The 25,563-nt window shown below is 45.6% G+C and overlaps 1 pseudogene; it reads left to right on the plus strand.

The window, feature by feature from the left end:
* The first annotated feature begins 6,569 nt into the window (after positions 1 to 6,569).
* Positions 6,570 to 25,060, plus strand: LOC121576792 (annotated as a pseudogene).
* The last annotated feature ends 503 nt before the right edge of the window (positions 25,061 to 25,563 follow it).

Genomic DNA, 25,563 nt, shown 5'->3' on the forward strand with positions numbered 1-25,563 from the left:
TGGATAGGCAACACTTACCAATAAGCCATCCATCCTCAACCGCTCCTCCCTGTAGGCGTATAGCGTGCGGTCTATTGCTCCGTTCGTATTTGGGAACCCATTGATGGCAAAGAACCCCCTCTTGACTTCAACCTGTTGTACGATGGTTTATGGAAATTGTATGTTACAGTTCGTTTTGCTGATGATTGCATCAAAAACGATCGGCAAGATCCCGCTGCCAAAAACCCCAGGGTGGGAAGCACTTGGATGTGCACCAGAATGGCACGTCTTTGCCTTTTCAAAGTAGGCCTTAAGTCCTTGCAAAAATACTATAAGATTGGTTTTGGGAAATTATATCTGATGAGCCAATCTGTACTTTCTCCGCAAAAAAGGCCCACCTGTCTCTAAAAACGCGCTCTCTGCGAAATTCAGCATATGCCAAATTTTCCAACAGAGAAAGATCAGCCTCTCATTCGATTTCACATTATCTCAGTATTTTATAGTATTTAAACAGTTGTTTCACTTTAACACGTGCCTCTAATTTAACAAATTACTGTACTTTATATGGATTATTATCGTAAGAAATGCACTGATGTGGTCAAATCATATGCCTGTCAAGATATGCTGCATGAATTCACAATGGAAATACAATGAAATCGAAAAATGATTTAGTTATTACTCTCACAATTTCAGACAATTTCAACACATCATGTATTTTCCCCATTCTATGCTTGACAATCAGTTAGTTCCCTTATTCCACCACTTGGCACTGTGTGTAAGCATGGTCATGGCTCTGCGTACATTTACGCACACTCTCAAGCACGCGTATTGCCGCGTTCACGTGCTAGTCAGAACTAGGAAACACGGAAATGTCGACGTGCTAACTGGTTGTCGTTATACACGTGCCACGTTCAACGAATCAGCAAGTTGGAAATTTCAGAGTTTCCTAGTTTGCTGCATTTCTATTGATACATTTCTATTGATACATCTCACACTTTGCGTGGAAATGATCCCATGCATGGTTTACGCACATATTTGTGCCTATGTATGATTGATAAATGAGGCCCCTGGACTCTGTATGTCCACAATATGGCTGCGTTTACACAGGCAGCACAATTCTGATATTTTTTTCAGTAATTTGTCTTTTGATCAATCAGATCAGCTCTGAAAAAGATCTGATGTGAAAAGATCTGATGTGATTGGTCAAAAGACCAATTAGTGGAAAAAATATCAGAATGTTTCTGCTTATCTAAATGCCGATTATGTGCCATATATGAAGTGGAAATTTGCCCTAAACCACAGCATACTCTATGTGAACACATAGTCATATTAAATAAGCACTGGGCTTTATTTGAGCTTGTTTGAGAATTTGTACATGTTTCATTATTCATTAAAACGAGGAAAAAAGCCATGTTGCTTGTGAGGAAAAACAACAAAGCAGTGCATTTTCAGTGACTGGTCGGCTCTAAAGGTTAATTAGGTGTGTTTGTGTTCCGAGGAGAAGGCAGTGCTCTTTACGGACGAGGAGACGTTCTCCACCCGAGGGGCGACCATAATGACACCCCTCAGTTCTCATTATCCAGGTTATTGATTGGCTTGGGCCACCTGCCTTCCCCTGTCTTCGCCTGCCTCTCTGGCCTCAGCTACTTCACTCACCCTGGTTAACACGCTCACAGCTGCCAGACAGCCAGCCAGCCAGCTGGGCCGCCCTGGGACTGCCACTCCAGCTTCCTCAATCTCAACCTCAACCTCATCTTCCTCTCCTCCTCCTCCTCCTCCTCCTCCTCGACCTCTTCCTCGACCTCCTCCTCCTCCTTCTCCTTCTCCTACTCCTCCTCCTCCTCCTCCTCCTCCTCCATAGACCTCCCATCAGACACATGGGTGACAGTGACACTTAAACACATTCACTCACTGACAGTCAGACCGACACACGCCATGGGATAGATGGGAACCACACTTGGTTCCCAGAGCCTGACAAGCATACACACATGCATGCACATACAGGCAGACAGGCAGGAACTCTCTCTTTCTCTCTCTTTCTCTCGCTTCCCTCTCTCCTCTCCCTCCTCTCTCCTCTCTCTTCCCCCTCTCTCTCTCCTCTCTCTCCTCTCTCTTCCCTCTCTCCGCTCTCTCCTCTCTCTCCTCTCTCTCCCCCTCTCTCTCTCCTCTCTCTCCTCTCTCTCCTTTCTCTTCCCTCTTTCTCTCCTCTCCCTCCACTCTCTCTTCCCTCTCTCTCTCCTCTCTCTCCTCTCTCTTCCCTCTCTCCGCTCTCTCCTCTCTCTCCTCTCTCTTCCCTCTCTCTCTCTCCTCTCTCTCCTCTCTCTCCTCTCTCTCCCCCCTTCTATCTTCTCTCCTCTCTCTCCTCTCTCTCCTCTCTCTTCCCTCTCTCTCTCCTCTCTCTCCTCTCGCTCCTCTCTCTCCTCTCTCTTCCCTCTCTCTCTCTCCTCTCTCTCCTCTCGCTCTCTCACCAATGGTCAAGGACATTTTTAGCACAGTAGTAGGTAAGCTGCATTTGGCTCCAAAAGAAAATGGATTTAATCAGATTAAAATCCTGGTCATTTGTGTGTATCCAGCTGGGTTGTCAAAGGTTTGAATGGAATAGCATGTAGGCCTACATAGCTCTCCTCAGTAATGAATCTGGAGAGAATACTTGACATTGTTGGGAAATTTGTCCTCAAATTATTGTCATCCATTTAAATTAAACTGACTGGGTTTAGAATCCAGGGAACCAAGCTGATCATGGAAACTCACAAAAAATCATAAAACACATTCAGATTAGGTTATTTTGCCGGCCAAAATGGTGGAAGGTTGCGAGCAGGAACAGTGCTGTAGTAAATCTAATTATGGGCGTGCAGCATGCAGGACTCGTCTGTAATGACTCTGTGACTCTGCCCTCGCCCGGGCTCCTCTGACCCATTGGAGGGGGCATCATTGAAGCGCCTGGCACTGATGAAGCCTGGCAGAGTGACAAAAGGATGGCAGCAGGTGGCACAGATGGCCCAGCTGCCACCTTCCCCTTGGAACGAAATCTGGTCCTGGGACTGGTGCTGGAGGGAGGATAGATGGAGGGGCAGAAAGGTGGAAGGATGGATGGTCAGGCTGTTGGTGAGTGAGGGACTGTGATGGTAGTTAGGTGAGATCTGGCAGAGACACAGCAGAGACTGTAGGTGAGTATCAGCTTCACTTTAACTGATAGGCTACTCTCTCTCATCTTATGGAATAGCCAATCAGCTTTACAGAGCAGTGGAATGATGCAAGCAGTGTTCATATTACACAATGACTCATGGGGGAGCCCTAAGAATAGAGGACTGGAGTAACGTTAATATTTTAGAGCTAAAGGGGCTTAGGGTTAAGTACCTTTATGTGAATTGATTGCCCCCCATTTATCCTCAGAGTTCGTACTGCTTGGTGACCTAAATTGGGATATGCTTAATACCCCGGCCATCCTACAATCCAAACTAGATGCCCTCAACCTCACGCAAATTATCAACGAACCTACCAGGTACAACCCTAAATCCGTAAACATGGGTACCCTCATAGATATCATCCTGACTAACATACCCTCTAAATACACCTCAGCTGTCTTCAACCAGGATCTCAGCGATCACTGCCTTATTGCCTGCGTCCGTAACGGGTCCGCGGTCAAACGACCACCCCTCATCACTGTCAAACGCTCCCTAAAACACTTTAGCGAGCAGGCCTTCCTAATTGACCTGGCCCAGGTATCCTGGATGGATATAGATCTCATTCCGTCAGTAGAGGATGCCTGGTTGTTCCTTAAAAGTAATTTCCTCTCAATCTTAAATAAACATGCCCCATTCAAAAAATACAGAACTAAGAACCGATATAGCCCCTGGTTCTCCTCAGACTTGACTGCCCTTGACCAGCACAAAAACATCCTGTGGCGTACTGCATTAGCATCAAATAGCCCCCGCGATATGCAACTTTTCAGGGAAGTTAGGAACCAATATACACAAGCAGTCAGGAAAGCAAAGGCTAACTTTTTCCAACAGAAATTTTCATCCTGTAGCACTAACTCCAAAAAGTTTTGGGACACTGTAAAGTCCATGGAGAATAAGAGCACTTCCTCCCAGTTGCCCACTGCACTGAGGCTAGGAAACACTATCACCACCGATAAATCTACAATAATCGAGAATTTCAACAAGCATTTTGCTACAGCTGGCCATGCTTTCCATCTGGCTACCACTACCCCGGCCACCAACTCTGCACCCTCCGCTGCAACTTGCCCATGCCCCCCGCTTCTCCTTCACACAAATTCAGACAGCTGATGTTTTGAAAGCGCTGCAAAATCTGGACCCCTACAAATCAGCTGGGCTAGACAATCTGGACCCTTTCTTTCTAAAACTAGCCGCCGAAATTGTCGCAACCCCTATTACTAGTCTGTTCAACCTCTCTTTCATAACGTATGAGATCCCCAGAGATTGGAAAGCTGCCGCGGTCATCCCCCTCTTCAAAGGGGGTGACACTCTAGATCCAAACTGCTACAGACCTATATCCATCCTGCCCTGCCTTTCGAAAGTATTTGAAAGCCAAGTTAACAAACAGATCACCGACCATTTCGAATACCACCGTACCTTCTCCGCTATGCAATCCGGTTTCCGAGCTGGTCATGGGTGCACTTCAGCCACGCTCAAGGTCCTAAACGATATTATAACCGCGATTGATAATAGACAGTACTGTGCAGCCGTCTTCATCGACCTGGCCAAGGCTTTCGACTCTGTCAACCACCGCATTCTTATTGGCAGACTAAATAGCCTTGGTTTCTCAAATGACTGCCTCGCCTGGTTCACCAACTACTTCTCAGATAGAGTTCAGTGTGTCAATCGGAGGGCCTGTTGTCTGGACCTATGGCAGTCTCTATGGGGGTGCCACAGGGTTCAATTCTTGGGCCGACACTTTTCTCCGTGTATATCAATGATGTCGCTCTTGCTGCTGGTGACTCTCAGATCCACCTCTACGCAGACGACACCATTTTGTATACATCTGGCCCTTCATTGGACACTGTGTTAACAAACCTCCAAACGAGCTTCAATGCCATACAACACTCCTTCAGTAGCCTCCAACTGCTCTTAAACACTAGTAAAACTAAATGCATGCTTTTCAATCGAACGCTGCTGGCACCCGCCCACCCGACTAGAATCACCACTCTCGACGGGTCTGACCTAGAGTATGTGGACAACTACAAATACCTAGGTGTCTGGTTAGACTGTAAACTCTCCTTCCAGACTCACATAAAGAATCTCCAATCCAAAGTTAAATCTAGAATCGGCTTCCTATTTCGCAACAAAGCCTCCTTCACTCATGCTGCCAAACATGCCCTCGTAAAACTGACTATCCTACCGATCCTTGACTTCGGCGATGTCATTTACAAAATAGCCTCCAACACTCTACTCAGCAAATTGGATGTATTCTATCACAGTGCCATCCGTTTTGTCTCCAAAGCCCCATACACTACCCACCACTGTGACCTGTACGCTCTTGTTGGCTGGTCCTCACTACATGTTCGTCGTCAAACCCACTGGCTCCAGGCCATCTATAAATCACTGCTAGGCAAATCCCCGCCTTATCTTAGCTCATTGGTCACCATAGCAGTACCCACCCGTAGTCTGCGCTCCAGCAGGTATATCTCACTGGTCATTCCCAAAGCCAACACCTCCTTTGGCCGCCATTCCTTCCAGTTCTCTGCTGCCAATGACTGGAACGAATTGCAAAAATCTCTGAAGCTGGAGACTCTTATCTCCCTCACTAACTTTAAGCATCAGTTGTCAGAGCACCTTACCGATCACTGCACCTGTACACAGCCCATCTGAAATTAGCCCACCCAACTACCTCATCCCTATATTGTTATTTATTTTGCTCTTTTGCACCCCCAGTATCTCTATTTGCACATAATCTCTTGCACATCTAGCATTCCAGTGTTAATACTATTGTAATTATTTTTGCACTATAGCCTATTTATTGCCTTACCTCCATAACTTGCTACATTTGCACACACTGTATATATATTTTCTGTTGTATTTTTGACTTTATGTTTTTTTACCCCATATGTAACTCTGTGTTGTTTTTATTGCACTGCTTTGCTTTATCTTGGCCAGGTCGCAGTTGTAAATGAGAACCTGTTCTCAACTGGCTTACCTGGTTAAATAAAGGTGAAATAAAAAAATAAAAATAAAAACTTGATTCCACCTCTATGTTTTGAAGCCTTATGAGGTGTCAAAGGAACACAGCTGCTGGCGTTGGTGTGCCCCATGGAATGGAAAACAACATGCATTTGTCCTCACACTTTAGTATGATGTATCATCATCAGATCCAAAGTCACCTGTAGGCCTATACATCAATAATCCTATTTAAATGATCTAATCAAAAAGTGCAACATAATTTATAGTTTGCCTATTTTTATTGAATAAAATGTAATGTGCACATAAAGTACATGTTTAAATTACAGTACTGTCATTGTGTGATGTATTTTTTTCCTGATTGGATGACTGTCTCCCAGAAAGAGAAGAGGCGGGTGGGGGTGCTTTAAGAGACTCGCACAATAGCCCTCATCAAATAGCCGCCCCTGCAGGAGAGCGCACGAGCAGCACATGCTACCAGGAAGAGCGCACATCATAGATCACGAAGTTTGACCAACCCCGACTCTTGTAACGATAACGACGTGTTGTCACCCCTCAAGAAATCAGGTTTGTGAACATTATTAGCCTACAGTTTTGAGGAATGATTGTCGTGACATGGTTTCTTATCCGCTTGCTTAGGCTATCTGTCATAGGATTTGAGGCACGCGTAAAAGTAGTTTACCAGGTTATGTCAATCTGTGTTTCCGAAGTGACTTTGGAAATACTGTAGTAATGTGGAAATTAATGTTAAGGCACAGGTTTTTTAATACATTTGCATGTCAATAAGTGTCCAGGTTTTGTAAAATAATACTGAACATTTTACAGATGAAAAAAAACAAACTATTTTTAATGACTTTTAAAGAGGGTTTTAAACTTTTGTTTGTTTTGATATATATAATATATATATAATACTATAGACTAGGCGCCATATAGTCAGCTGTTTCTCTCTACCAAACGAATGCAAACATGAACAAAGTCGATTCTGCTGTGTTGCGTCAATCGGTCAATGTCGTTCTCAATAGTCAATACAGAATGTGAATTCAACTAAATGCCAAGACACATTAGCTAATCATAGTAGGCCTACCTTTGCCAAAGTGCGGCAATAAACGTTTCTGTGAATGCTCTTGACTGGAGCAGAATATCGGAAATAGCCTACTGTCTTGGCACAATATTATTCAGCAAAAACAAAATGTTACTGTCACTTATTATGATTTATTATGATAATAATGTGCAATTGTTTATACGTTGCTTTTTGGATTATTATGTTTTTTCATTATGTAAAAAGCAAATATGCTTTCTTGGACCACAACAAACTGTGTATCATTGTTTTGTGTCAAGGTGATTAAACATGATTACAAAGAGAACACTAGATTCAGGGATCTTTGTATATTCACAGGTACATTGAACAGACTTAATCTGAATAACAATGTCCAGCCATGCTCCTCTGAGAGAGGTCATATTTCTGTAATACATCATGTAACAAGTATATAATGAAACTTGACTGTTAGGGAGCAGTGAGTGCATTAACAAAAAAACAACAACAGTCACACTGTTTTCCAACACTGTTTGCTTTGAGTTATTTGAAACCATGGAATAACCTGCAGCTTCCCATATGAGGTGGACCAATATGCCAGGAAATTGTATGACAGCATGTGTTAGCAACTAGACAAAATGTTGTTAAATTACTAGTTAGACTACATGTAGTTCACTACTGATCTAGGAGCAGCTGCTTATGTGTATACTGTGTCTTTCATTTAGTCCTCCTTTGTGTGTTATTGGATACAGCTTGCCAGCTGTATCCAGACACTGGGAAGTGCTATTGGCTATCCCCGCTGTGCATACAGAACAGACATCTATTGCCTCAGTTTATTGCTGTAGTCCGAGAGCTATTTGAGTTTAGAAAATCTGTGCTGGGTGTGAGTGACCTAAAGCCTCCAAGGCTTTATCTGAATTGTGTTGCATTGTATTACCATCCTCCTGGCTTATTCATGAAGCTGGTTGACTGTAATGAGTAAGCGGAGGCTTCTTATCTTTTTTAGGAGGAAACCTGTGGGATTAACACTAAGAAAGCACTCATGCCCAGGCTCCCGAGTGGCGCAGCGGTCTAAGGCACTGCATCTCAATGCTTGAGGCGTCACTACAGACCCCCTGGTTCGATTCCAGGCTGTATCACAACCGGCTGTGATTGGGAGTCCCATAGGGCGGCGCACAATTGGCCCAGCGTCGTCCGGGTTTGGCTGGTGTAGGCCGTCATTGTAAATAAGAATTTGTTCTTAACTGACTTGCCTAGTTAAATAAAGATGAAATAAAATAAAATAAATGCCCTTGTCAAGTTCTACAGGGTGACTAAACTCCTGCTAGTATCCACTTACAGTAGCTTGCTAGCTCCTAACATGATGAAAATGTCATGCTGTGGTGGGATTCAATTTTGAGCGCCGGTTCAGATGTGGCCACACACTGCGTTTAGAATGTCTAACATCCTTTATTCCCTCGAACAGAAGCTGGCATCTCCCGAAAGGCCGTAGCTGCACCTACTGTTTCCATCAGCCGTATCTGCATCTACAGTTGTTTGAATGGAGGAGACCAGAGCTGTCAGTCATGGCACTCTAACCTCGATTGGGAAACACAGGGTTTCGATTTCCTGCCGAAGATCGCCCTTCAAATATTCATCGCCCCTATATTCTGGAGCCATTTGATAATTGACACTGGGACAGGTTTTCTTATCTCCTCTCTTCATCTGAGCGTGTGGAGCACCATTAAAGATAGCCCTTTAGCCTCTCACACCAGACCTATTAAACCTGCCTTTGTGTTGTGGCCCAATGCCTTCTTGGACTAGAAGCTGCTGACTGTTAGGAGTTATTCTGTTAAACTCTCCCTTTCTTCTCTAAATGTGTTTGGTCTGCTTTTCTTTGAGAAATATTATTCTGAGATGCTTGAGGATTTCCCTAGCCCAGAGATCAGTTTTACTGACTCTGACTTTACCAACGTCCTGCGTTCATGTCTTTGGAGACTTCTCTTTCTTGCTTAATCCATTCTTTAGGGCTCAATGTATGCCTTCTGTTGTGAACTGGATCTGTACAGTTAGCATGTACTGTATAGCCCAGCTATCAGTTTGACCGGACAATCAGCGTTTTTTGTCCTTAACTGCCCTTTAATTCAATTTCATTCTAAGACAGACTTAACTTTGTGGCCAGAGATAAGAAAAGAGGGAGTGGGCTTTCCGGTCCCAATCTGTCAGCACGTCTTCTTATCACAGACTGAAATGTATTGTATTATATCCTGTCTGAAAGTTGCTTTAACCTTTTCCCAACCTTTCCTTTGGACATTTTTAGTTTAGACTTTGCGGACTCTCTGTCTTGTTGGTGCTCTGCGGAGCGTATAATATATGTGTTGATATTCCCTGATCTGGCACGAGCCCCCACAGAGGATCAGAACAGAGGAAAGTGCTGTCCTCTGACTTTGGGAGTGCTGACATCTTCATATTCCTGCCCACCCTGCCACCCGCTCCCTCCCAGATACCTCTGGTTGATGTTCGTCTGCCTGGCCGACTTTCGTCCGCTTTCCTTCATGAATACAGACGTGAATCACAGGGATTAGCATTCCGCTCTTCCTCTCTCTCCCCGCCTCCGGCCGCCTCTTCCTCAGCGGTGTCTCAGCTCCATACATGCGTCTGGCAGTTCCGCTGACGTGGGGGGTCTGTGATGAGTGGCTGGGGGCCCCGGCGGAAGGAGCCCAGTCGGACGCTACCTCACTCACTGCCACTTTGGAAAGCCCTCGTCTCACTGAATATTTCATGGTGTGATTTGGGATGTAAATTAAAGATGTGTTCCAGGTGGGTTTGACTGGACTGAGTCTTATTCTCTGTGACTGGTGGGGAGAGTGGCTGTTCTAAGGCTGCCCTTCACCTTGGCAGGCTCGTAGGGACTTAGGGTTGGAGTGACGGGTCTTTTCTGGGTGTTGTTGTTCTGCTTGTTATCACAGAATATAATATAATATATCACAGATAAATATCAACTCAGAATGGATGAAGTGAGCGAAAGAAAGAATTTGAGCGTTAGTGTCTATGTGTGTGTGTTTATTTACTGTAGGCTGTGTGTGTGTGCCAATGAGAGACTTCTAAATTGGTAATGCCTGCATCCCACCCTCAGAGAGGTGGCTGTTTTCTCTGCCAGCATGGTGGAGTGTAATATTACTCAGCAGCAGCATGGGCTCTTTATAGAAGGCCACAGGCTCCCTGCGGTGCGACACACACTGACGGCTCAGACAATCAGGAATATTACACAAACATCCTGGAGTGGAAGCAGGCGTTCTGAACTAGAGGATGAAATCCCCCGCTGGGTTGTAGTGTGCTGCTGTCCTCTCACCAGATGACCCTGAGTCTAGCACAACACCAGCCCGGAAGGGGATATGTTAATGTTGTAAAACATTTGTCTCATAACTGATTCAAACACTAATTGGAATTCGAATTGACTGATCACATTTATGCTTCGAATAGTCTGCATGATGCATCTGTGGGATAACAGAGTGGACTTTGTAAAAGGAAAACGCTTAGCCATTGTGCTCCTGTCTAGAACAGATTGTCCTCCTCCCTCTGCCTGTCCTGTATCATGGTGAGGAATGTCTTCCAGGGAACCCACAGACAATTTATAACCTCCAAAGGCCACCGTTTACTCACTAGAACAGCCTGAATGGCTTATACTTCAAAATTATGAGGGTGAATGGGAGAAAATTACATTTATATATGTGAGCCAACATGTCTGGAGAATGTATGAATATACAATTCATCTCGTTGTCGTTTTATTCGCTGCATTGTTTTAAAAGGTCAGCAGTCTCAAAGTGCTCCACCCCTTCGCCCCTGCTCGCCCCCCTCGCCCCGGCACCACCACATTCACACTCGGCAAAAGAAGACTGTGCTACTCTTCTCACTAAAGTGACAGGCCGACTAGAAGGGGATGGCAGAGGGCTAAACAGGCACTTCAAGATGGAACAGCTGTATGTTTAATTGTTCAACTTGATCTCTACAGTAGTGTTTGAATGGCGGCCAGCATCATTAAGTAGAGAGAGAGAGCAGGACCTGGCCTGAGAGGAACGCTTAGTGTAAAGGGAAATGCCAATTTGCCCATTTTGTCTTTTGTTGTCTCTAAACATACCTCCGAAACAGAGTTGGGTGAGGGTATAGTGTTTTTATATAGACTGGCGCTAACTGGAGCTGAGAGGCTTGGATGCACATAGAATTTGGTTGGTTTGTTGTTGTTGGGAGCCCAAGGTGACCTGGTGCTATACTCCTCATTATAAACTGGGTGGTTTGAGCCCTGAATGCTGATTGGCTGAAAGCTGTGGTATATAAGACCGAATACCACGGGTATGACAATTTTTTCTAATTACGTTGGTAACCAGTTTATAATAGCAATAAGGCAACTCAGGGGTTTGTGGTATATGGCCAATATACCACAGCTAAGGGCTGTATCCAGGCACTCCACGTTACGTTGTGCACACACCTCCTTGGGCCTTATTGCCTAATTAGTCCCCTTGTGCTGGGATGAATGGTAGAGGACAAACACTAATATATCTATCTATACACGGCTAAAATCAAAGAAGCACATCAATAAGGGCCATGATGGATAGCATCAATAGGATCTCCTATGGACCATACTGTGATGCCTCTTCTGTATTTCCTCAGCATATGTTTTTCATACAAATAACATGAGTTTTTTTAGGGGCTGGATATAATCTGAGTTTTGTTGACTGGCTCCTCTGCCCTTTTCTCAATTCCAATTTATCTTTATCAACACAAAATTGGAAAGGGTTAATTCAATTATCTGTAGTCCTATGAGACTGGAGGACATTTAGACCTTTAGAGGAGGGGTTGCTTCTCTTTCTCGCTCTCTCTTTCTCTTTCCCTTTCTGTTTATTTTTCTATTTCTCTTTCCTTCTCCCTCTCTCTCTCTTGGCTGTAGTTAGGTGCTGCAGTTAGAGGTGGTTTGATAATACAGTAATGGTGATGGACCTAATGAAAAGATATTGCCCTGCCACGTTACTGCAGGTTGTGTGTGTGTGTATGTGTGTGTGTGTGCACTTGGAGAGCAGGGAAAGGGTAGAGCGGAGCCCAGTAAGGTAACTAAATGTAATTTAGCTATTTCTTCATTTACTCTGATGAGCTCTGTCACCACCTGTGTGACCAATGGCCCTGTGCAGGCGGACCCGTGGTGTGTGTGTGTGTTAACATGGCCCCGTGTAGCTCAGTTGGTAGAGCATGGCGTTTGCAACGCCAGGGTTGTGGGTTCGATTCCCACGGGGGGCCAGTATGAAAAAATGTATGCACACACTAACTGTAAGTTGCTCTGGATAAGAGCGTCTGCTAAATGACTAAAATGTAAATGTAAGATGCGGGTGTTCTATGAAGAGTGATGAGGCAGGTCTCCCCTCTGCACCTCTCAGAGGACTTGTTTCAGCAGCAGGGCTGAGAGGAAGTGTCCTCATGGAGTAATGGAGTGGGCGAGCGAGCCTGATGGAGGGTGATGGTTGGAGGGAGGACTAACGAGGAGGAAAATAAGCTGAGCAATCTCCCCCCACCCCTCCCTTCCGAGTGACTGTACACACACACACACACAGACACACACAGACACTGACTGACAGCCACTGAATAATGTTTTCCCTTGACTCCTCAGTGACACAGAGAGAGAGAGTATCTTTGTGTTATCCTCTATCTAGCACACTATCAAGGTCAGTTGTAATGAGTTTTGGACAAAACAACAAATTATCAGAAACCTACACATGGATAGTGTGTAAGGTTTCTCTAAACAGTTTTGCCAAATTGAAAATGTATCCTTTTAAACTTTATTTTCCAAGTAAAATCAATAGTTATTCTTCCTACTATAGTGTAAAAGGAAAGAGACCTTTTTAGAACACACCTACGATTGGATGATTGAATCCATAGCTATTGTTGGTGTGGAGGTGAGTCTGTGCTCAATCGGACATGTGACAGGTGATTAGTTAAATGTTTGTCTCAGGGTGAATACAATCCTATTGAACAGTAGTCGGTTTCATAGGTTCTCTGTCTCTGTCACATACAGAGAGCCACAGGCAAGGAGCCACAGGCACAGCAGGGAGGGAGGTGTGCTTCCTGTTTCTTTGTCATTCCCCAAGGAGGGACGTTCTCAGCCAGGAGTCTGTTTCTACTTCTACTTACTTTACTTTGTTCCCTCTCTACTTCCCTACTTCCTTTTTCTATTTCTGGTCTTCCGACCATCCAAGTGTCCAAGAGGAAATAATTGAGATGACTGTGTGTGTGTGTGTGTGTGTGTGTCCCCACAAGGGTTTTCGTTAGCCGGTAATAGACGGCTTTTGCCGATAAATCAAATTGGTGCAGGCCAAGTGTCCGGGAGAATAAAAATAATCCCATTGCGAATAATGCTTTTTAGCCTATTCATTGATGGAAATACCAGTCGATGTAAATACATTTGACCGGCCATGCTTATCGGTTTATAGGTAATTTGCATAATTTAGTGGAATTAAATTGGCGCTTGTGTATTTTCGTTAGTCATTATATATCTTATTTATCACACACGCACAGCATACAGATATAGAACCTAGTTTTAGCGGGAAAATCTGTCAGACAGAGCGAGAGCTGCTGCTACAGCTCCTGTTGCTGCTGGAGTGAAACGTAAAATGCTTTTATAAGTCCAATCAATGAGCAACAATTCTAAATGCAATCACGTGTTATTTTTTTATGGCCACAATTAAAAAGAGCTACTCATTTTATTTCTCAACTGGAAATTGAAGTGCGCTTCCCATTCGCCATTCAAGTGCATAAGCAATGGTATGCAGGCTTCAGTGTGTGACGGGACAGCCTTGCAATGAGCTGGAGGCAGTATGCAATTTGAAAACATATACTTAGTTGTTTGAAACCTGAACATTTTACTACATATTATGAGGTATGTCTTTCCTTGCTTCAAAGTAGCCTAGCCAAAATCCGACCATAGAAATGTGGAGGCAATTATTTTATAAAGACTTCCATTTCAACCAGCAGCATATTTCTCTCATTTTCTATTGTTTTTCAAATCAAATTTATTTCATTGTCCATTAGCCAAAGGCACAATCCTAATGATATTATACTAGTTCTTGCATCTTTAGATCTCCCCTCTTTCAACATTTCTAACGGATATTTTCATCTTTGTCACATGAACTCTCTCACATGTGCGGTGCACTTTTGACTATTGTATTCCCGCTAATTGCATAATGGAACAAACATTCAAATCAAAATAAAATACAATTGTATTTGTCACATGGTTCGTAGACTAACAGTAAAATTATTTCTTACAAGCCCTTCCCAACAATGCAGAGGGAAACATTTTTAAATAATAGAACAAATAATAACACAAGGAATAAATACACAATGAGTAATGATAACATGGCTATATACATGGGGTACCAGTACCAAGTCGATGTGCAGGGGTAAGAGGTAATTGAGGTAGATTTGTACATATAGGTAGGGGTAAAGTGACTAGGCAACAGGATAGATAATAAGCAGTAGCAGCAGCGTACGTGATGAGTCAAAAGAGTTCAAAAGGGGTCAATGCAGACAGTCCGGGTAGCTACAGTGGGGAAAATAAGTATTTAGTCAGCCACCAATTGTGCAAGTTCTCCCACTTAAAAAGATGAGAGAGGCCTGTAATTTTCATCATAGGTACACGTCAACTATGACAGACAAAATTAGAATTTTTTTTTCAAGAAAATCACATTGTAGGATTTTTAATGAATTTATTTGCAAATTATGGTGGAAAATAAGTATTTGGTCAATAACAAAAGTTTCTCAATACTTTGTTATATACCCTTTGTTGGCAATGACACAGGTCAAACGTTTTCTGTAAGTCTTCACAAGGTTTTCACACACTGTTGCTGGTATTTTGGCCCATTCCTCCATGCAGATCTCCTCTAGAGCAGTGATGTTTTGGGGCTGTCGCTGGGCAACACGGACTTTCAACTCCCTCCAAAGATTTTCTATGGGGTTGAGATCTGGAGACTGGCTAGGCCACTCCAGGACCTTGAAATGCTTCTTACGAAGCCACTCCCTCGTTGCCCGGGTGGTGTGTTTGGGATCATTGTCATGCTGAAAGACCCAGCCACGTTTCATCTTCAATGCCCTTGCTGATGGAAGGAGGTTTTCACTCAAAATCTCACGATACATGGCCCCATTCATTCTTTCCTTTACACGGATCAGTCGTCCTGGTCCCTTTGCAGAAAAACAGCCCCAAAGCATGATGTTTCCACCCCCATGCTTCACAGTATGTATGGTGTTCTTTGGATGCAACTCAGCATTCTTTGTCCTCCAAACACGACGAGTTGAGGTTTTACCAAAAAGTTCTATTTTGGTTTCATCTGACCATATGACATTCTCCCAATCCTCTTCTGGATCATCCAAATGCACTCTAGCAAACTTCAGACGGGCCTGGACATGTACTGGCTTAAGCAGGGGGACACGTCTGGCACTGCAGGATTTGAGTCCCTGGCGGCGTAGTGTGTTACTGATGGTAGGCTTTGTTACTTTGGTCCCAGCTCTCTGCAGGTCATTCACTAGGTCCCCCCGTGTGGTTCTGGGATTTTTGCTCACCGTTCTTGTGATCATTTTGACCCCACGGGGTGAGATCTTGCATGGAGCCCCAGATCGAGGGAGATTATCAGTGGTTTTGTATGTCTTCCATTTCCTAATAATTGCTCCCACAGTTGATTTCTTCAAACCAAGCTGCTTACCTATTGCAGATTCCGTCTTCTCAGCCTGCTGCAGGTCTACAATTTTGTTTCTGGTGTCCTTTGACAGCTCTTTGGTCTTGGCCATAGTGGAGTTTGGAGTGTGACTGTTTGAGGTTGTGGACAGGTGTCTTTTATACTGATAACAAGTTCAAACAGGTGCCATTAATACAGGTAACGAGTGGAGGACAGAGGAGCCTCTTAAAGAAGAAGTTACAGGTCTGTGAGAGCCAGAAATCTTGCTTGTTTGTAGGTGACCAAATACTTTTTTTCCGCCATAATTTGCAAATAAATTCATAACAAATCCTACAATGTGATTTTCTGGAAATTTTTTCCTCAATTTGTCTGTCATAGTTGACGTGTACCTATGATGAAAATTACAGGCCTCTCTCATCTTTTTAAGTGGGAGAACTTGCACAATTGGTGGCTGACTAAATACTTTTTTCCCCCACTGTATTTGGTTAACTATTTAGCAGTCTTATGGCTTGGGGATATAAGCTGTTCAGGGTCCTGGGGGAAGAAGCTGTTCAGGGTCCTGTTGGTTCCAGATGGTGCATCGTTACCGCTTGCCGTGCGGTTACAGAGAGAACAGTCTATGACTTGGGTGGCTGGAGTCTTTGAACATTTTGAGGGCGTTCTTCTGACACTACCTGGTATAGAGGTCCTGGATGGCAGGAGGATGTACTTGGCCATACGCACTACCCTCTGTAGCGCCTTGCAGTCGGATGCCAAGCAGTTGCCATACCAAGCAGTGATGCAGCCAGTCAAGATGCTCTCTATGATGCAGTTGTATAACTTTTTGAGGATCTGAGGGCCATGCCAAATCTGTTCAGCCTCCTGAGGGGGAAGAGGCGTTGTCGTGCCTTCTTCACAACTGTGTTGGTGTGTGTGGACCATATTAATTCCTTGGTGATGTGGACACTGAGGAACATGAAGCTCTCGACCCGCTCCACTACAGCTCTGTTGATGTGAATGGGAGTGTGTTCTCCCCTCAGTTTCCTGTAGTTCATGATCAGCTCCTTTGTCTTGCTGATGTTGAGGGAGAGGTTGTTGTCCTGGCAGCACACTGCCAGGTTACTGACCTCCTCCCTATAGGCTGTTTCATTGTCGTCAGCGTTCAGGCCTACCAGCGTCGTGTCGTCAGCAAACTTAATGATGGTGTTGGAGTTGTGCACGACCACACAGTCATGGGTGAACAGGGAGTACAGGAGGGGACTAAGCATGCACCCCTGAGGGGCCCCTGTGTTGAGGGTCAGCGTGGCGGATGTGTTGTTGCCTACCCTCACCACCTGGGGGCGGCCCATCAGGAAGTCCAGGATCCAGTCGCAGAGGGAGGTGTTCAGTCCCAGGATCCTGAGCTTAGTGACGAGCTTGGAAGGCACTATGGTGTTGAATGCTGAGCTGTACTCAATGAACAGCATTCTCACATAGGTGTTCCTCTTGTCATTCGTGCTTAGCCTACTGCCTTGTGGGCACTGCTGTGCTTATAATGTGAAGAAATAATATTTAACCAACATTTTAAACTAAACGTCCTCTTCTGTTGCATCAGTCTTATTGCTTAAGAATATTTTTTTATGTTGCCTAGGTCTACTGGTTGTGTGAATTTGGGATTTATCGTCCCACAACTGTCCCAGAGTCTATTTTAAGTAGGCTATTTCTTTCTCGCACAGGACGACAAGATGACCAATAGAATAGGTAAACTCTCTCGCTCTCATATGAGTATTTTACCTAGTTATTTACAGATTATCTCATTTAGCTCTTTTGTAGCTTTGTCAACTATGTGTGTGTTTTCTATACCTGTTCGCACCTCTCCCTGTAAGCTTTACAGACGCTCCCCACCCCTTGGCTGCAACCCTTCTAATTTAGTGTACCCTGCGCGTACAACCCATGTGGAATTCCTGATCTCTGGCAGCGTTTGGAACTGCCGATCTGCGGTCAAGAACGCTGACTTCATCTCAGCCTATGCTACCCTTCAGTCCCTGGACTTTTTGGCCCTGATGTGGAGACATGGATCACCCCAGAGAACACTGCTACTCCAGCTGCTCTTTCTTCATCTGACTATGTTTTCTCTCATAGTCCGTGAGCATCTGGTCATCGCTGTGGGGCACAGGTCTACTCATTTCTCCTAAGTGGAGATGTTCTCTTTTCTCTCTCTCTTACCTGTCCATCTCTTTGAATTCCATGCTGTCACTGTCACTTGTCCACTCAAGCTTAACATTATTGTAATCTATCGCCCACCAGGTGCCCTTGTAGAGTTCCTCAATGAGCTTGACACCTTGATAGGCTAATTTCCTGACAATGGCTCACCGCTCTTCGTACTTGGCGACTTCAACCTCCCGACGTCTGCCTTCGATTCATTTCTTTCCAACTCTCTCTTTCCCCTCCTTGCCTCTTTTGACCTCACCCTTTCCCAATCCCCTCCAACTCACAAGGCAGGCAATACGCTTGACCTCATCTTTACTAGAGTCTGCTCGCCTACTAATGCAACCCCCCTCCAGGTCTCTGATCACTACTTTGTTTCCTTTTCTGTCTCCCTTTCCTCCAACCCTAACCACTCAGCCCCTACCCAGATGGTCATGCGCCCATCGCAATCTTCGCTCTCTCTCTCCCACTACTCTCTCCTCTTCTATCCTATCATCTCTCCCTTATGCTAAATCCTTCTCCCTTCTGTCTCCTGATTCTGCCTCTTCGATCCTACTCTCCTCCCTTTCCACATCCTATGACTCACATTGTCCCATTTCCTTCCGGCCGGCTCAGCCCTCCCCTCCAGCTCCGTGGCTGAGTGACTCAATGCGAGCTTACAGAACAGGGCTGCGGGCAGATGAGGGAAAATGGAGGAAAACTAAACTTCTGGAGGACCTATCATCCTTTCACTCCCTCCTCTCTACCTTCTCTTCCTCTGTATCCTCTGCTAAAGCCACTTTCTACCACTCTACATTTCAAGCTTCTGCCTCTAAACCTAGAAAACTCTTCTCCACCTTCTCCTTCCTCCTTAATCCTCTACCCCCTCCACCTCCCTCTTCCCTCTCTGTGGACGACTTTGTCAACCACTTTGAAAAAAAGGTTGACGACATCCGCTACTCATTCACTCAGCCTATTGAGTCCACTGGTCTCACTCACACAGAACTACCCTACGCCTGGACCTCTTTCTCCCCTCTCTCTCCAGATGACATCCTGCGACTAGTGAGGTCTGGCCGCCCGATAACCTGCCAGCTCAACCCCATCCTCTCCTCCCTTCTCCAGACCATCTCTGGAGACCTTCTTCCATTCCTCACTTCCCTCATCAACTCATCCATGACCACTGGTTGCGTCCCCTCTGACTTCAAAATGGCCCGAGTTGCTCCCCTCCTCAAGAAACCAACACTCGACTCATGGGCTCCCGAGTGGCGCAGCGGTCTAAGGCACTGCATCTCAGTGCTTGAGGCGTCACTACAGATCCCCTGGTTCGATTCCAGGCTGTATCACAACCGGCCGTGATTGGGAGTCGCATAGGGCGGCGCACAATTGGTCCAGCGTCGTCCGGGTTTGGCCGGTGTATGCCGTCATTGTAAATAAGAATTTGTTCTTAACTGACTTGCCTAGTTAAATAAAGATAAAATACAAATAAATAAAAAATTAAATCTGACGTCAAAAACTACAGACCTGTATCCCTTCTTTATTTTCTTTCCAAAACACTTGAGCGTGCTGTCTCTGATCAACTTTCTCGTTATCTCTCTCAGAACGATCTTCTTGACCCTAACCAGTCAGGTTTCAAGTCGGGTCACTTAACCGAGACTGCTCTTCTCTGTGTCACGGAGGCTCTCCGCACTGCCAAAGCTGACTCTCTCTCCTCTGTTTTCATCCTCCTAGATCTATCCGCTGCCTTTGACACCGTGAACCATCAGATCCTCCTCTCCACCCTCTCAGGGCTGGGCGTCTCAGGCTATGCACACTCTTGGATTGCATCCAACCTGGCAGGCCGCTCCTACCAGGTGACGTGAAGAGGATCTGTGTCTGCACCACGTACCCTCACTACTGGAGTCCCCCAGGGCTCGGTTATAGGCCCTCACCTCTTCTCTCTATACATCAAGTCACTCGGCTCCGTCATATCCTCACATGGTCTCTCCTATCATGGCTATGCGGATGACACTCAACTACTTTTATCCTTCCCCCTTCTGACACCCAGTTGGCGACACGGATCTCTGCGTGCCTGGCAGATATCTCAACTTGGATGTTGGCCCACCACCTAAAGCTCAACCTCGACAAGAAGGAACTGCTCTTCCTCCCCGGGAAAGCCTGCCCGCTCAAAGACCTCTCCATCACCGTTGACAACTCCACAGTGTCACCCTCCCAGAGTGTAAAGAACCTTGGCGTGACCCTGGACAACACCCTGTTGTTCTCTGCAAACATCAAAGCAGTGACCTGCTCCTGCAGGTTAATGCTCTACAACATCCATAGAGTACGACCCTATCTCACACAGGAAGCGGTGCAGGTCCTAATCTGCCCCTCACTACCTTCAGGCTATGCTCAATCCCTACACCCCAAACCGAGCACTCCGTTCTGCCACCTCAGGTCTCTTGGCCCTCCCATCCCTACGGGAGGGCAGCTCCCGCTCAGCCCAGTACAAGCTCTTCTCTGTCCTGGCACCCCAATGGTGGAACCAGCTTCCCCCTGAAGCTAGGACAGCAGAGTCCCAGCCTATCTTCCGAAAACATCTGAAACCCTACCTCTTCAAACAGTATCTTAAATAATCCTCCTCCTCACCTCGACCCCCCCCCCACAGAAAAAACACTTAATCAGCACTTGCACTTGACTGCTGCCACTACGTTTTCCTAATGGAAACCCTGGTGTGCATGTGTCTGTGATGAACCCCCATGCTGAGGGACATGTATGGCTCTGTAGCAGTAGACACACAGCTAGTCAGGCTAGTCTGCATGCCTGTACTGTGTTGTGATGTAATAGTTGTGTGTGTGTGTGTGGTGTGGTGCTGCCATCTGTCTCTGGTTGCTGTGGTGTGCTGGGCAAGGCACTGGTCAGTCGAGAGGGCACCACTACTGCTGGGAAGCACTGCCACCCTTCCCTGCTCTCACACAGTCAGAGAGACTCCTTACCAAAACACCTTGCAAGTTTCCAGCTTTCACTCATGCGCACACACACCCACGCACGCCCGTACACACACACACACACACACACACACACACACACAATTTGCCCATTCTCACTTTATATCAAAGTTCCATCACTCATCAAATCAAATCAAATTTTATTTGTCACATACACGTGTTTAACAGATGTTATTGCGGGTGTAGCGAAATGCTTGTGCTTCTAGCTCCGACAGTGAAGTAATATCTAACAATTTCACATTATATACCCAATACACACAAATCTAAGTAAGGAATGGAATTTTAGAATATATACATATATGGACAAGCAATGACAGAGTGGCATGGACTAAGATACAGTAGAATATAATGTTCTCAGTTGTAGTACTTTAATGAAAGACCACAGTGCTGTGTGTAATCATATGTGTAGCCAGTCCTTAGAGCTGGGGAGGCAGCCAGCCAGAGTCTGTAGGGAGCTGTGTGCCAGGAGTGGAGACCACTGGGGAGCTGGTGATGGAAGATGAGAGGAGAGGGAGGAAGAGAAGGAGGAAGAGGAGAGGGAGAGAGGGAGGAAGAGAAGGAGGATGAGAGGAGAGGGAGAGAGGGAGGAAGAGAAGGAGGATGAGAGGAGAGGGAGGAAGAGAAGGAGGATGAGAGGAGAGGGAGAGAGGGAGGAAGAGAAGGAGGATGAGAGGAGAGGGAGGAAGAGAAGGAGGATGAGAGGAGAGGGAGGAAGAGAAGGAGGATGAGAGGAGAGGAAGAGAAGGAGGATGAGAGGAGAGGGAGAGAGGGAGGAAGAGAAGGAGGATGAGAGGAGAGGGAGAGAGGGAGGAAGAGAAGGAGGATGAGAGGGAGAGAGGGAGGAAGAGAAGGAGGATGAGAGGAGAGGGAGAGAGGGAGGAAGAGAAGGAGGATGAGAGAGTCTACAAGGTAGACTATAGTATTAGCAGGGATGACAATGTACAATGTGTGTGAATCATGGCCAAGGTCGGCTAGCTAGAAGAGAGGTAGAGGATGCTATAACTGTACTCCAACCTGGCTCTGTCCAACCCGCTACTCGACTCTCCATACCTATGCTCATTCACTGCAGGTGCTTTTGCTCTGTCCATCCATCTCCCCCTATCCCTCTCGCTCTCTCTCGATTTGAAACCCGTTCCGGTTGTCAGGGAGATGTGATTTATATAATTAATGAGAAGTCATTTGATTGCACATTTTTCTTTCAATGAGCAAACGAGCTGCTGAAACAATACACTGATGAATGAATGACATTTGTATTATCAGGGTTGTTCCACAAAAAGAGTGCCTTTTGATATTTAAAGTAGAAATTCTGCACCAATTTTGAATTTTAAAAGCCTTGTATATTAAATGAAGTGCCCTTTTTAATATAGACCACATGGTAAAGTGCCAAAATTCAGTATTTTAACATGTGCCTCTGTAAACCCTGTGCCACTTCTAGGAATATTTCAACCCATTTAATCCCTACATTTCTCCAAGTTTCACCATTATTATAAAGCCCTAGTCATTTTGTTGCTTTAAAAAAGTAATTTCTGAAGATGAAATTAATTATCATGTGAATAGTGATTCATTTACGTGTGTCCCTCATTTTAAGGTCAACCCTGTTATGTTTTAATGTGGTGAAACTATTCCATTTTAAATATTATTTTCAAATGAAACATTGAACATCTAATAGTCAAATCATAGTGTAAAAGCAGGTGAGCTGGTTCTACTCTTTTTGGCCATTTTCTGGTGTTTCGTGGTGGAATACTGAGCGGGTCAAGCGTAACACGTCAACCTTGTAACACATAGATAGTCAGGCTAGAACTGTTTTAGCAATTCATTTTCTTTTGTGAAGCTTCCATTCTCCCTGTCACGAGGGGATTTATGGCTGATTTTTAAGATGAAATCGTCAACCCTGTTACGGTCAACCCTCTTACTTGATTTGGCACCTACTATAGTCTTTTTAACATTTATTTTACCTCTTGAGATGGGAAAACGTGTTTTTTATGAAGTTGAACATGTGCTCTTTGTGACAGAATGTTAAAATTAGTTGAAATATATTATTTTGTTTTACCAATTTGCACTTCGCAAAAGGCACAGAATTGGTGGAACGAGCCATCACTGTTTATAAGCGTGTATTCATTACAGCTAATGCTCTTCTAATGCTGCTATAATCATCCACTAAATGAGTGTAATCAAGCAGAATTTCAGTGTAATACTTGCTACAGCAGCTGAGAAATGTCAGAATGTAATTGTTTCTTATTGACCCGAGTCTAAGAATGGAAGTATTTAGTGGAGTTTGCAGGGTTTTAAAGTTCCCTGTTCTGGCTATGGTCTATTAAGGCTCATGGTTGTGAGCATCAACCTTCAACCTAATCATTATAAGCTCCATAATGCATATAAATAATGCATACAACATTATATTGATATTAGTCAGAATGATCATAATAGGAATGTTGACTGTTGTGTTTCTTGTGCTTTCAGGTTGTGTTTTAAGGAGAGGAGGCGGTGAAGTCGCGTGGAGGAGAAACAGTTACTCTTGGGTTACAGACCTGGAGTAAGGCTTGGCTCAGTACACCAGAGGAAACCAACCCTTCTCTCAGAGGATCCTCTTCTTCAACACAGTAATACCCTACCGAGGACTCAGGACCATTGACTGTTATCATCAGTGACTGTGCAAACCCATTGACAGACAGACAGACAGACAACCATCTTTTACCACTTATTTAATCCTAAAAGGACACACTATATAGGGAGACCACAGGGTGAGAATGTTGACTTGTTAGACCCCCACTGGGCTATAGACAGAGCCCTGCTCTGCTTTTCAAACCCACTCACTGTCCCTTCCCTGGAGAAAAAGGCTTACTTAGCATCTAACACTAGCAGGGCGTGCTGTGTGTCACTTTCACATTCAGCACCATTGATCCACTGACCCCCCTCTGATCTGATTAGCCTTCTAGCCTCTCTTATTGTTTACACACACACACACACACACACACACACACACACACACACACACACACACCGGCGCTGTCAGCTCGTTCACACACCTGCGTCTCGCCTGGCTGTGATTACCATCCACTACAGACAAGACCTGGGTATATCCCATCTGCACACCATTAGCCCCCATTGAGGGAGCTGGGTAGTACTACTAGTACAGTACCCTGTTGCCCTGTGCTGTGCTGTACTGCTGTGCTGTGCTGTACTGCTGTGTTTATCCACACTGGCAGGTGCTAGTGTCATGTCCTGTCTGTCAAGGCAGATGCCTGTGTGAGAGAGTGGATACGACAAGGCTATGATAAACACATGTTCTGTTGTCGTCTACTACTGCCTACGGGTCGGTCACTGTGAGCGGAAGAGGTCCTGGTCCTGATCATACTGTCTGTCTATCACCCTGTCAGAAGGGATCAAGATCAAATCTCTCTTGAAGAAGACGCTTCATCTCAAAGAGACTGACCTGGATAAACAAAGGCTGAATAGAACATATTAGTCTGTCTGTCAATCCGTACCCCCAACTGTGGCCCTCCTCTTGCCTGCTCCCCCCACCATCCAATCTGTGTGTAAATTCTGCCGCCGGGCCCCTTGGAGGATGAGCGATGTCCCCACCCTGGACTATGAGCTGCTGCTGTCCCCCGGGCCCTCCCTCCCTGGGGCCCCCAGCAACCCTCCTCTGGTGGGGGGCGACGCGGAGCAGAGGACGGCCTTCGCCTTCGTGGGGCTCCTCATGCTCTTCCTGGTCTTCCTGCTGGTGCGCTGCTTCCGCATCCTGCTGGACCCCTACAGCCGCATGCCATCCTCCTCCTGGACCGAACACAAAGAGGGCACAGAGAGGGGGCAGTTTGACTACGCCCTGGTCTAGACCTGGGTCGTGTTCATTAGGCACCAAACGGACTGAAACAGTGAGGGACTACCAGAACTTGTCCAATAAGGAAGGCTTGTTTTTGTTTTCCGTTGCACAACGTTTTGCTACGGTGTTCCCTAATGAAAACGACCCTGGTAGGGTCTAAAGGGGGCAGTTTGACTGGCCCTGCTGTAGAAACACACAAGTAGTCAGACTGGAACTCTCAAGACCCAGACCAAGATCAGAACCCTCAAGACCCAGACTGAGATCAGAACCCTCAAGACCCACACTGAGATCAGAACCCTCAAGACCCACACTGAGATCAGAACCCTCAAGACCCACACTGAGATCAGAAGCCTCAAGACCCAGACCGAGATCAGAAGCCTCAAGACCCAGACCGAGATCAGAAGCCTCAAGACCCAGACCGAGATCAGAAGCCTCAAGACCCAGACCGAGATCAGAAGCCTCAAGACCCAGACCGAGATCAGAAGCCTCAAGACCCAGACCGAGATCAGAAGCCTCAAGACCCAGACCGAGATCAGAAGCCTCAAGACCCAGACCGAGATCAGAACCCTCAAGACCCAGACCAAAATCAGAACCCTCAAGACCCAGACCGAGATCAGAACCCTCAAGACCCAGACCGAGATCAGAACCCTCAAGACCCAGACCGAGATCAGAACCCTCAAGACCCAGACCGAGATCAGAAGCCTCAAGACCCAGACCGAGATCAGAAGCCTCAAGACCCAGACCGAGATCAGAAGCCTCAAGACCCAGACCGAGA

The sequence above is a fragment of the Coregonus clupeaformis genome, chromosome 11, assembly GCF_020615455.1.
Source record: "Coregonus clupeaformis isolate EN_2021a chromosome 11, ASM2061545v1, whole genome shotgun sequence".
In the NCBI taxonomy this organism is placed as follows: domain Eukaryota; kingdom Metazoa; phylum Chordata; class Actinopteri; order Salmoniformes; family Salmonidae; genus Coregonus; species Coregonus clupeaformis.